This window comes from Petaurus breviceps, unplaced genomic scaffold (genome assembly GCF_028583685.1).
Source record: "Petaurus breviceps papuanus isolate PSGF00001 unplaced genomic scaffold, PetGlider_PUasm1.0 38, whole genome shotgun sequence".
Lineage (NCBI taxonomy): Eukaryota > Metazoa > Chordata > Mammalia > Diprotodontia > Petauridae > Petaurus > Petaurus breviceps.
In genome coordinates this window covers 30,695,002-30,706,568 of record NW_027186304.1, presented here as the reverse complement: position 1 = coordinate 30,706,568, position 11,567 = coordinate 30,695,002, and the positions used below count along the sequence as shown (strand labels likewise).

Below are 11,567 nucleotides of genomic sequence, written 5' to 3'. Positions count from 1 at the left end.
TAGCTTCCTGTCCATTCACATTGGCACTAGCCTGGCCAAAGACCTTATCACCATGGTCCTTTTAATTATATTTTCATAACAACCAACAACTTCTCTCCACTCATACTGTTACAATCCAGACTTAGATCCTTAAGTCCTTTCACCTAGATGATGCCAAAGCTTATTAATTGGTTGCTCTGCCTTCAGTCTCCTCTCTAATCCATCAAGCTGCCAGAGTAATCTTTCTCTTACACAGGTCTGAGCATGTCATTTCCATGCTTTAAACTTTTCCAGCATCCTCACTGCCTACAACTCCTTAGCCTAGCATTTAAGATATGATATTTTATGATAGGATAAGATAGGATAGGATAGGATAGATGCTATGCTGTGCTATGCCATGACATGATATGATATGGTGTGACATAGTATGAAATGATGTGATGTTATGTGATATGATAGAATAGAACAGAATTAACATAACATAATTCCACTGTACTTAGCACAGTAATTCCTGCCATACATTCCTTATTCAAGCCAAACTATATTATCCTACTAGTCAGTTTTCAGTTTTCTCCTGGATTTTTCTACCTCCATGCACTTGCACAGGCAGTGGAGATTTCCATGCCTGAAACACCTGAAGCACTTCTTCCTTTGTTTTTATCAAATAAATGAGGCATCTAGGTGGCACAGTGAATACAGCACTGCACCTGGAATCTGGAAGAATTGAATTCAAATCTGGCCTCAGATATTGTGTGACACTGGGCTAGACTCCTCTCTGCCTGCCTCAGTTTCCTCAATCATAAAATGAGAATATTAATAGCACCTGCTTCACAGAGCACGTAGTAGGTTCTACATGAATACTAGCTTTTATTATTGTTGTGAAATAAAATATTTTTTTGTTTTTCAAGTGCCCGGTCAGGTACTACTTCCTCCATGAAGCTTCTTTCCTCCTTAGATAGCTTAGCTATCTTTCTCATCATTAAGTTTCCTAGAATGCTTTGTCTTTTCTTTTTAAAGCTCTTAATTTTATTTATTAATTCAACAAATTTCTCTATTTTAATTTTGTTTATCTCTCCTTTGATTTTTTGGGATTTCTATTTAGCTATTTAATTGGGTTTAAAAAATTTTTTTGTTGCGGCTAGGTGGCGCAGTGAATAGAGCACTGGCCCTGGAGTCAAGAGGACCTGAGTTCAAATCTGGCCTCAGACACTTAACACAAAAATTAGCCGTGTGACCTTGGGCAAGTCACTTGACCCAATTGCCCTCCAAAAAGCAAAAAAAAAAAAAAGTGGAGTGTATTTTGGGGTGGCCAGGTAGCACAGCGAGTAAAAGCACTGTCTCCAGTGTTGGGATGACCTGGGGATCGAATGCTGGGCTCAGACACTTAGCACCCACCCAGAAACACCTAGCCATGTACACTTGAGCAAGTTACTTAACCCCAATTGCTTTAAAAAAAAGTTTTTTTTTTCATTTTCTAGTATTTTGACTGTATTCCCCAATTTATTTATTTATTCTCTCTCTCATTCATTAATAAAAGTATTTATAGATATATGTTTCTCCCTTGGAACTGTTTTGACTGTACCTCAAAAATTCTGGTATGTTGTCTTATTATTTTCATTATCTTTAATGAAATTATTTATTATTTCTATAATTTATTTTTTTGATATTTCTCTAGCCTTTCCAGACTTTTCTCTTTAAGAAAATGGGAAGAGGGGCAGCCAGGTGGCACAGTGAGTAAGAGCGTCAGCCCCAGCGTTGGGAGACCTGGGATGGGTTCTGGCCTCATATACTCGGCACCCACACAAAAATAACTGGCTGTGTAACCTTGAGCAATTTACTTAACCCCAATTGCTTTAATAAATAAATAAATGAAACAGCACTTATTATAGAGCAAGCCCTGGGGATACAATGAGTTTCCATTCTGATAGAAAGAGACAACACATATAGGGGAGTAGAAGTCAGAGCCATTTGGGAAATCTTAGGAATGGTAAATAAAATATTAGGTGACTTGAATTGAATGCCCTTTTCAGTATAAATGGCATTACTGATCTGATTATGCTTCCAGAATTAGAAGGGAGAGAGGAAGGGAACAGATGGAATGGCAGAGGGTAAGAAAATTGCTGGGGTTGGAATGTCAAGCATGACTGGGGTGGGCAAGATATAATGGGCCTTAGGATATCCTCCCCCAATCAGGACAGTAAGTAGAAAAGTTAGCCTCACCCACTGTAATGGTAATGGGATTTGAAGATCTCCCATGCCCCTTGAACTTGTTGACATAACAAGAAGGGATGGAACAGGGAGAAGCACAAGCTGAGAGAGGCCAGAACTTCTGGGAGCCAGCATCTGGAGGCTGGGCTGCCATTGTTGGAGAGACAGAAATGAGAAGTGAGGGCTGAACTGAGAATTGAAAACTCCTAGGAATGAGAAGAGAGGAGAACTGGGAGGAAGCATGACTGTGGTGCCCGTATCTGGTCTGTCTGTTTTGATGTCACTTTGTCAGATTTGTCTGCTGATTGAGGATGTTGCTGTTGTTGCAGGAGTCCTGGGATCTTGCTGTTGGTGCAGAAGCCCTGAAAGAGGATTTTCTTGTGGTACGTTTACAGAAATCCTGGAGGAGGGTCTTGGTGATGTTTTCAGGGGTCCTGGGACTGTACTGATGATTCCTCAGACCTTGTTGTTGGGTCTAGGTTGATTTCGCAGGCAGAGAGTGAATTGGTGAGGATGCTGGCTATGAGTATGTTTGTTATTGTAGCTTTATTAAGCTTTATATTCCCAGGAACAGAAACTGCTGAGAACGTGCCTCGGGTCAAGATGAAGAAAAGGCCTCTCCTTGGGTATTGAATGCTGTGAGGATATTGTAACCTAGCTGTGACCTAGGGTGGATGCCTTTTCTTCTTTCCACATCCCCTTGAGAGGGTGCTTGGTGGTGACTGATGCTATTATAATTCAGGTGTGATCCAGGGGTGGAAAACTTTTGACCTTTGTATTTTGTGACTGACCAAATGAATGTACTTTGTTTATGATTGGAAACTAATCTCCAATTAAGGACTTACTAAATGACTGAGTTACTCTGTATTTTGATTTTCTCTTTTCTTTGAATGTTTTGCCTTCATCTGTCACTGAGTAAATGTGGAGTTTATGATGCTTGTAATCAGAACCTTGAAGCTGCTTGTGCTTGGTGGTACACCCCCCTAATCTACCTGATGAGTTTCTCCTATGAGAAATTCATCTCTTCATTCCTTCATGAGGGCAGCTGGACAAGGACCACAAGGCAAGATAGGTAAATTGGGACTAGCATAAAGGGCAATAAAATTCAAACTAAAAATTTGGAGCTCACTTGGAAGATAGCAGGGAGTCACAGAAAGTTTATAATGGAATATGAAGGAAGGCAGCATAGCAGCACCAGATTTCAACTATATCACAAACTGGTAACTATCAAAACAATCTGGCCAAGAAATAGAGTGGTGGATTAGTGGAATAGATTAGGTATATAATACACAGTAGTAGTAAAACACCATAATAATCAAGTGTTTGATAAACCCAAAGATCCAAGTTTAGGGGGAGCAAGAATTCACCATTTGATAAAAATTTGCAGGGAAAACAATTTGGCAGAAACTAGGTATAGACCAACATCTCATACAGTATACCAAGACAAGATCAAAATAGGTAGATGATTTAGACATAAAGGGTGATAACATACACAAAGTAGAGGAGAATGGAAAATATTGCCTCTTAGATCTATGGATAAGGGAAGAATTTATGACCAAACAAGAGATAGAGAGGATCATAGGAAGTAAAGTGGATAATTTTGATTACATTGAATTAAAAAAGGTTTTGTACAAACAAAATCAATGTAGCAAAGATTAGATGAAAAATAGGAAACTGGGGAAAAATTATAGCAAGTTTCCCTGATAAAGGTCATATTTCTCCATTACAAAAGTAACTGAATCAAATTTATAAAAATAAGAACCATTTCCCAATTGATATATAGTCAAAGGATATGAAAAAGTAGTTTCCTGGAGAAGAAATCAAAGCTATCTATAGGCATATGAAAACTCCCCTAAATTACTATTGATTAAAGAAATGCAAATTAAAACAACTCTGAGGTACCATCTCACACCTAATCAGGTTGGCTAATATGATTGAAAGGGAAAACGACAAATGCTACAGGGGACGTGGAAAAACTATGACACTCATAAACGGTTGGTGGAGTTATAAACCATTCCAACCATTCTGGAGAACAATTTGGAACTATATGCAAAGGGCTATAAAACTATGCATTCCCATTGACCCAGCAATACCATATTTAGGTCTGTATCCCAAAGAGATCAAAGAAAAAGGAAAAAGACTTAAATGTACAAAAATATCTCTAGCAGCTCTTTTTGTGGTGGCAAAGAATTGCAAATCAAAAGGATGCCCAATCAACTGGGGAATGGCTGAACAAGTTGTGGTATATGATTGTGATGGAATACTATTATTTTACACAAAATTGACAAGCAGGATGGTTTCAGAAAAACCTGGGAAGACTTATATGAACTATTGCAAAGTGAAGTGAGCAGAAGCAGAAGAACATTGTACACAGCAACAACAATGTTGTAATGATGATTATCTGGGAAAGACTTAGCTACTCTAATCAATACAATGATTCCAGACAATTCCAAAGGACTCTTGATGAAAAATGCCATCTACCTTCATAGATAGAACTGATGAACTCTGAGTATAGATCCAAGTATAATTTTTTCACTTTATTTTTCTTGCTTTTTTTTTTTCACAACGTGGCTAATATGGAAATACATTTTATATGATTTCACATGTATAATTGATATCATATTGCTTGTCTTCTCAATGTATAGGGGAGGGACTAAAGGGGAGAATTCAGAGTTCAAAAATTTTTTAAAAAGTTTAAAATAGGGGGCGGCTAGGTGGTGCAGTGAGTAAAGTGCCAGCCCCAGAGTTGGGAGGACCTGAGTTCGGTTCCGGCCTCAGACACTTAACACCCACACAAAAACACTAGCCATGTAATCTTAGGCAAGTTACTTAACCCCAATTGCCCTCCAAAAGGCAAAAAAAAAAAGTTTTAAATAGGGGTGCCTAGGTGGCACAGTGAATAGAGCACTGCCCCTGGAGTCAGGAGGACCTAAGTTCAAATCCAGCCTCAAACACTTCACACAAAAACTAGCCATGGTCTGACCTTGGGCAAGTCACTTAACCCCAATTGCCCTCCAAAAAAATATATTTTTTAAAGTTTAAAATAAATAAATTTGAGTTTATGATTGGCAAAGTGACATGAGCAGAACTAAGGTTTAGAAATATTAATGTGAAAATAGTATGTGGAATAAATTGGATTAGAGAAAGACTAGAGCCAGGGAAATGAAGTTAGGAAGCTTTTATAATTGTCTAAATTAAGTAATTAAAAGAGGGAATAGAAATTGGCAATTGATTGGGTATGGGGGACTAGGTGGGCTCAGGTTAGAGAGGAATCAGAGGTGACTGAAGGTGGTGGTCTAAGAGATTGGGAGAAAAGTTGTAACATTAACAGAAATAGGGAATTCAGAAGAAGGAGGTCATGTGGCCTTTATGTGTCAGGGTTCTGGGGGGGAGTGGGGCAAGAAAGAGAATATGTTTGATGTGGGACTTGTAAATGGGATTATTATCATGAATCCTAGAAAAAGGAGAGGTAGAAAGGCAGAACGTGTCAACAGGTGTCCCATACTATTGGGAGGAAAGGTTGCCCTGATTGGCCAATATGACTATTTTGGTGTGAGTGTGTATAGCCACTGTATATGTTTATCCCTTCGGGCAGCTAGGTGGCACAGTAGAGAGAACGCCAGGCCTGGAGTCAGGAAGACTCATGTTCCAGAGTTCAAATATGGTTTCAGGAACTTCTTAGTTGTGTGACCTTGGGTAAGTCACTTAACCCTGTTTGCCTCAGTTTCATCTATAAAATGAGCTGTAGAAGGAAATAGTAAACCACAATATCTTTGCCCAGAAAATCCCAAATGGGATCTCGAAGATTCAGACATGACAGAACATTACATTTTGACTACTATAGTGTGGTGAAAAACCTCTTAAAGATACATTAATTCTGAATCACCCTTTATAGTATATAAAAGGATGAGCACTATATCTATGAGTTTGCTGATATAGGGAACTCCCAGATGAGGAAATTTCCTCTACTGAATGCTAATTGGTACCTTCTTTATAATTTGTAGCTTTAGGTTAGTTGCCTATGGTATTGAAAGCTCAAGTGACTTACTTGGAGTCACACAGCCAGTATATGTCAGAGTTAGGAAATGAACCCTGGTATTCAGGCTCCAATCCTGACTCTCTATCTGTACCATACTGCTTTTTTTTCCCCTTTGGTAATATATACTTATGTATAGTAATTGAAATGCCAAATATAGCAATACTATTTTTGTATTATTGTACTATCGTGTTTCCCCGATAATAAGACACTGTCTTATTATATTTTTTGGACAGAAAAACACCAGAGGGCTTATTTTCAGGGGAGGGCTTATTTTAATGAACATTGACAGCAATTTTAATAAACAGGTAAATGTGAACAAAAAAATGTACCTTTATTCAATAAAGAACAGGATGACGCGCTCACTGCTGCAGCTCTGATTGGATGCAGCTCGGAGCACGGCGTGCGTTTCACCGGGGAGGGGGGGGACGGTACATACAGAGGGTACCGTAATGTAGCGTGTAGCACAGGGGATCACCTTCACTACAGTAGCAATCTCAATAGGGCTTGTTTTCGGGGAGGGCTTATTTTAGAGGAATCTTACACAGTAAGGGGAGGGCTTATTTTCGGGATAGGTCTTATTATCGGGGAAACATGGTAGCAATACTAGTATTGATTCCGTATTACCTAAACCTTCTGGTTATTACAGTCTGGTTCCCCAGGGATTTTCAAAACCTAGAAGGTAGAAATGGTGGTATACTACAAGAAAATTGAGTATGGAATGAATGAATGAATGAATACAAAAGCATTTATTAAGTACTTACTGTCTGCCAAGCCTGGTACTAAGCACTAAAGACAAAAGTAAGGCAATCCCTGCACCATCTTACAAACCAATAGGGGGAGAAAACAGATAGAGGGAAATGGTAGATAGGGAAAGAGTTCTGTTCTGAGGAATCAGAACGTTAGTGAGTTGACCTATGGGGCAGCCAACTGACGAGTCCTTTCTCTGAAGCAATAGGAAAATTGACTTGATCACTGCTCCCAGAACAAGAGGCAGGAGGGATTTTGAAGACAAGGCTTGCATAGCTTTTGTTGATCCTTCATTTTCAAAGAGGACCAATGGCACCATGATGTGGGGGTAAAAGTGAATGATGGGTGACGAGGGACTTGTGAGTGGATTGGATTTAAGAGAGGCAGAGTTGTGCAAAGTCATCAGTCTCACTCCCTCTTCCAGAGTCATCAAAGTCCAGTGGCAGGACAAAAGTCCCGGGATGCAGTGGTTGGCCTTACTATCTTGTGAGGTATGTGTGTGACAGCAGGTAGTCAACAAAATGGCCATGATAGAAGGCTGGATGGGATGCAGAGCATGAATGATTGGAGGTCAGTTAGATGTAATGGCCTAGGCAACACTACAACCCTGGTTCCAATTCCATCTCTTCTACTCACTATCTACTTAACCTTAGGTAAATCACTTTATCTTGTCAGGCCTCGGTTTCCCCCCCTCTATAAAATAAGGAGGCCGGATAAAATGATCTTTAAATTCCCTTCTGGTTCTATACTATAATGCATTACCTGCAATGTCCTCTGTGGTAGGTATGTCTCCACTGAAAATTAGCAAAGTAGTATTCTGATTTAGCAGTTAGTCTTATTAGTTTGAACAGCATAAGGAAGTTATAAGATCAGATTTAGAACTGGAAAGGACCTGAGAGGCAATCTAGTTTAACACCTTCATTTTACAGATAAGGAAACTGAGGCTGATGGAGGCTAAGTGACTTACCCAAAGTCACACCCAAAGTAGTAAGCAACAGATGTAGAAACATGTCCTATGATTCCCTGTCCTTTTCTCAGGGCTTAATAAGCGCAGAGTAAATTCATCATTGAGGTTTTCAAGCTGCAAAGTGAAGAGGCCAGACCTTAGACTCTCATGTCCCCACCAAATTGAAACCTCCTTCTTTATTAAAGGCAATTCTGAGATAGTTCAACTAGGGTCAGTGCACAGTATTTGTATCTGACACTTTGACTGGCTGCTTAGCCAGTCTGACCCACAAGTTAACAGAGACCTAGTTGAACACTCCTCCCTGGGGATTATATGGAGCTATCACCATCTCAGCTGGGTTAGACCTGCAGCACAATGCATTCTCCTGTCTGCAGCCATGCAGAGTCCAATGTCATACCCACATCACCTTTGAGGATATGGAGTTGGGATTTTTGTGGGTAAGGAAGTTATAAATTCCATAAACAGAAATTGGGAAAGCATTGGTTGGATAGTAACACGGAAGACAGAAATCAAAGAAAGAAAACAGACCACAAGCTGGATACAAGTCAACAATGCATCACAACTGCAAAAACACACAAGCTGCAATTCTGATTGCTCAATGGGAGCATTGTTAGGGAGACAATCCTACCTCTCAACTTGTCTCTGGTGAGACTACAGTTAGAGCTCTGTGTTTGGGAATACCACACTTGCAGAAAAGAGTCATGAGAATGTGAAAGGGAAATCTGAAAGACTTAAGTGAGAGTGGAAATACAAGGGCTTGGATATGGAAAGGTGTCCTATAAATATAGGTCAAGTTGGATTTTTAGAAGATGGTAAAATCAAAGGAAAGTAAAGGATTTCTGTCCCTGACTGGTTCACTATGGTGACTAGGAGGGAGGCTAAGGAGCACTGCATTCCAATTAGTGCAAAGTTCTAAGACTAAACAAATCTTGTTGATAAAGGCCAGGCACTACAATTTAATAAGTGTTTTATAGGCCTCTTCTACAACCACCAGAATAAACTCTCTCTCTTTTTTTTTCCCCAGTATTCTATTTGTTACCTACGGATCAGGCAACATTAGTCCCTCAAGGACTTAGATTCATTTGTGGGGAGAACGGGAGAATTTACTGGCAAGTATACACCAAGGGGCTCAAGTCTCGGAACTTCTAAAGTGAGCTTAGATCTAAAGAATTAGTTATTACTGTGTTAAAAAAAAAAAAAGTAGCAAACATCAACATATAATCAGTAAAAGCATTTAGTTGGATAGGGAAAAAAATAGAAAAAAAATCTAAAGATTTTCAACAGCTAGTCCTCCAAATGAGTGAATTCCTACCCTTTCCCAGCATCATCCAGAGAGACGATTTCCCACCTCAATCCAGATTCCCACCAGTAAACTGAGGGAAAAAAGGTAAAGTTTTGGGCACCTGCCATTAGTACCTCTGGGTCATGATTCCACCTTCTACCTGTAGCTCTCCTCAGCCTTTACATAACATGAGCAGATTTTGATAATTTTCTTGGCTCTAATGACCCACTTTTATTGTAGCTCTGCTGGCAGTTAGATCATCAGTCAAGCCCAGCAGTCTCCAAATCCCTATCAGTAAAATATTTTTGAGCAAACACTACCACTATATGTCTATTTATTTATGAATTTATACACATGTACTATTGTACTCATATAGGAGTTGGCTAGTGCCCCAGTTCCATTTAATGACTCAACATCAATTAGCTTTTAGAAGTAAGGAGAAGAAGCACATAAAGTAAGCCCTTATTACCAAACTTCCTTATAGAGTTCAGAAACTTGGAAGCCTGGTTTGGAGTAGAATATGTAGAATCATAAGTAAAAGGGAGAGTCAAATAATTTATTTTATAAAATTATTTCTAATCACAAACCTTGCCCAGCAATCCCATGTCTAGGCTGAGTGTGGGGGGAATGAGGGTGTGTGTGTATGTGTGTGTGTATGTGTGTGTATGTGTGAAGTAGTTTTGTCTGAACTGTTCTTTCTCCTATGATTCCTCCAAGATTGCTATTACATGGATCCTGCCCCCCAAACACACACCCACAGTTCACTTTCAAATGGCTGAGTTTTATCTTGTGGCAGAATTGCAGCAAGCCCAGGAAAAGGAGGGGAGTCTTCAACTCACTACCCTGTTTCCATCAGCAGAATAGGGTCCTGAGCAAGTATGTTACAGACAATGTCACCAAAGTAATTTACTGGATTAGGCTTAGAAGGAGAGGCAGCCAGAGGAGTCATTGCTTGGTGGTCTATTTGCCAGAATGGCTAAACCAAGTAAGGGAATTCTGACATGCTTTTTTTTTTTTTGGTTTGTAGACAACATGGGCATTTGGAATGGTCTCCTGTAGCCCCAATGAGTTCAACATAGCCATGTAGGGTTCCTCAGCTGTTTTGGCTGCTCAGATGGGAAGATAAGAGTAGGTGGGGCCTACTCTTGAGTAGAGTAAGTGGCCTATTGGAAATGCAAAGTATGCAGAAACTTATATACTTTGATAGTTCTACCATCACTGGCATTCAGTAATAGCTCCTGATTCAGAGGGCAGAAGGCCACAGAAATGACCACATCCTTATGCTGGAACTTGGCCAGGTAGACATTGTGTTAATCCCAGCTAAAGCCATATTAGTCTCCTGCATATTGCCAACACAATCCCTGCTGACAGCAAGGAAAATGAAGAAGCACTCATCACTGGACCCATATAAGCTTTCCTTCAACCCACTGTTTCTTTGCAGGAATCTTTTTAAGCTATTTGTCCATTTTGTGAGGGTTAGTTTAGTTAAAACAAAATAATAAAATAAGTAAATCTATTTGACCAGAAACATGTAAACTACAATATGTTGAAATGTGCCGAAAGCAAATGAGCAAGTTAGGGTACCCCTATCAACCCTTCCATGTCATAGAATCACCATCTCACAAAACATATGTGATATGTCACCATCTAATACATGGATCAAGTGATGGTAACAGTTTCAATTAGTATATTAAATAATAGTAAAGTTTCATTTCTTTATATAAAAAAATTTCTAGTATTGTCTTCTGGGCCAGGTGGCTCAGTGGACAGAGAGCATCAGGCTTGGAATCAAGAAGTCTTGAATTCAAATCTTGCTTCAGACACTTACTAGCTGTGTGATCTTGGACAAGTCATATAACCTCTGCCTCAGTTTCCTTATCTGTAAAATAGGGATAGTAATAGCATGTATCCCTCAAGACTGCTGTGATAATCAAATGAAATAATAATTATAAAGCACTTATATGTCTGGCATATAGTAAATGCCATATAAATTATCATCCCAAACTGTAATGGATGGTCTTTCATTGGTTTAGTCCCTTCAAAGCTCTATTCCTGGTCAACTCCATGACTTGGGAATTCTCTCCATTTTTCCTACATAGTCTGGTTCATACTTCCTTCTCTTTGCCATCTCATCAATGAGAAGACATCCCCCAATCACCAGCACACTGTCCTAAAAGAATTTGAAGTCTCATTACATCAAGGTACAACATCAGGGACTTGGAGATTCAAGGAAAATGTGCCTCCTAATGGAATAGGTATGTGTTTGTTGAACAAGACAGTAGTGTCGCATGGTACATTTACCCACATCTGACCCTTGTTACATCTAAAAACATCTATTAAGTAGA

At 39.4% G+C, this 11,567-nt stretch overlaps 1 long non-coding RNA gene across 1 annotated transcript; it reads left to right on the top strand.

The window, feature by feature from the left end:
* The first annotated feature begins 2,157 nt into the window (after window positions 1-2,157).
* LOC138170037 (uncharacterized) lies at window positions 2,158-3,054 on the top strand. Its single transcript, XR_011170516.1, has 3 exons — window positions 2,158-2,364; window positions 2,517-2,570; window positions 2,756-3,054. It is a non-coding gene; the product is annotated as an uncharacterized lncRNA (long non-coding RNA).
* Window positions 3,055-11,567: the final 8,513 nt, after the last annotated feature.